This window comes from Atta colombica, unplaced genomic scaffold (genome assembly GCF_001594045.1).
Source record: "Atta colombica isolate Treedump-2 unplaced genomic scaffold, Acol1.0 scaffold126, whole genome shotgun sequence".
Lineage (NCBI taxonomy): Eukaryota > Metazoa > Arthropoda > Insecta > Hymenoptera > Formicidae > Atta > Atta colombica.
The window spans coordinates 3,182,483-3,184,976 of record NW_017259213.1 but is presented as its reverse complement, the minus strand read 5'-3'; positions in this window follow the sequence as shown (position 1 = coordinate 3,184,976).

The window sequence follows — 2,494 nt, the reverse complement described above, 5'->3', positions numbered from 1 at the left end:
TACATGTGTATATATATATATATATATATACATGTGAGATAGACAGATACAAATCAACGTAAATTACACTTGTAACATGACGAGTAGATAACTAACGCCATACTATGTTGAAAGCCAACATAGCGAACACATTAGATACCATGTTCTACACTTTTGATTCTCCCTATCAAGTTAATATCAGTCATTATAATTCTCCAATGAACATAGCAACCACGCTCAATGTTCCTCTATTATTCAAGTTACATATATGTCGTAATATGCTTGAAACGTCTAAGTGTAATCCGGACAGGTAGCACGTGCACAATCCATTTGCCTGAAAAGCAAAGTTCATGATATATCCCAGCGGAAAGCCGCACTATAATATGAAATTTATCAGTCGGATGGGATTGTTCTCAGTTAGTGCATTAATATAATTAAAATGTCCTTTACGAATTATTACTGAAATTTAGATATTTTTTTTTATTTGAATACATCGTAAATTGCAAGTTATTTCGATTACTCGACCGTACAGTCGTTACTTAACTTTGACTTTGAGATAAATTCGACATGTGGTTGTTCAACAGTTAAAAAGGACTTCTCCAATTCCGGAGACCGTCCAACTTCGTCGTAATGAATCTGAACAAAACCAAACCTTACAAAAGAGTACTTTTCCGAATGAGGCAGCTGTGTCTTTTTACAAGCTCATGTATTCAGTAGTTTTATAGTGCAATGATTCATTATTTTGTCACATATTTTCTTTAACAAACAGAAAAACGCGATTTCTAAATATCAAATCCAATAAAAATTGTTTTCTTTTTTAGAAGAAAAAGAAAAATGTAGAAGGGAAAGGTACATTATCATAACAACATATTTTTTAATCTAAGTATAATTTTTATATTGATCAATACTTCCAATATATATATACATTCAAGTTTTTTTCTCCAATATTGCGTAAATTATAAAACTTATTATAATTGTTTTAATACTTTTAATAATAGGACACAATTTTTATTTATGCTTTTTTAAATCTCTATGATTATTAATCATTTTCTGTTGTTTGTTTTTCTGAAAAGAAATCTCGAAAAAGATGACAATTCGTAAAGAAATGAAAGATATGATGGATGAAATAGAACCTTCGAACCTAACTTTGCAATTATCTGTCGCGTGATCTTTGCGCAGTATGGGGTCACGTTGTCCTGCGACAACAAAAGATCCTCTCGATTGACGAGAAAACAGGTTTCTTTTACCAAGTTTTTCGTGAGTTCGTTACACTATGTGGTATAATATAAATCATTACTACGATGGCTTTTGTTCAAAATGACTCAAAATAAATGATCTCTTCTGCATTTCAGAAATGCATAAAAAGAAAATTTTCCATGGAAGTTAGGCTTAGGAATTTTACAAGCGATTCAACACCTAAGAACCTACGAATATATTCATTGTAAAAAGAATCCATTGCGTGCATAATGATTTAGTCTGTCAATGATTTACCTTTAATTCATTGTATTAGAGGTAAGCAAATTGCGAAACAGAGTTTCTTCTTACATCATAAATTTCTATTATTGTAGTTTAAGTTTTTATTTAATAGAAACAAGTTATTTCATTTTCGCTGTTCGGAAGAGAAAAGTATCTTCTTGGAGTACAAGTTACGCTTAGAAACTTTATGCTAACAATCATTGATGTGACCATCGTATATTACTGTAAAAGTGTAAAAGATTCAGTTCTTAATGATTCAATAATTTTATGGTCCATTCTTATTTCATTGAATTGTTATAATCTTTTCAAAAAAACTTGTAAGATTTTTGATCACTGTTTATACAGCAAGAAGTAAATATCGATTTTTTTTTTCATATTGAAAAGGATTAATATTTGATTATAATAAAAAATATTATTTAAAAATCTTAGAATTTTCCTTTAATACATTAATTATTTACTCTATATTTAATTAATTTTTTTCTATTATTTATTCTTACATAACAGCAATTAAAAAAATGTATATTCTTATGTGCAGTCATAGAATTTTCTGAGATAACTCAGATAATATATTGTAATTTTGAATACATAATTGCAAATAAGATTTTTTTTTTTCAATCATTAATTGAAATTGCAAAACTTATTACACATGAAAAAGGAATGTAAAAGGAAAAAAAGAAAGATTTCTAACGAATATTGGCGCATGTTTAATTCGTTCCTGCTCACAATCAAAAAAACAGATAACGGTCTGTGGGAAATGAGATTTCCAACAGACTTTCCACCGTATGTTCATGCGGTCTTTCTTTCAGGAATCAACGCACCGCAATAACCAGCCGATACATTCGTGCTTCGCGTTGAGTTGCGACATTCAAAAAGCTATTACACAGAATGAAAGTAGATTTCAAAGGACAAGAACCGCGCGGGGGAGGAAGTAAAGGATGATGATATAGATGGACAAAGCTGTCGACCAGATGAACAGGAAGAGAGTGTAACATCCCGTGACACATTCTCTTTCACACGCGTCGACACCGTCCAATCCCTC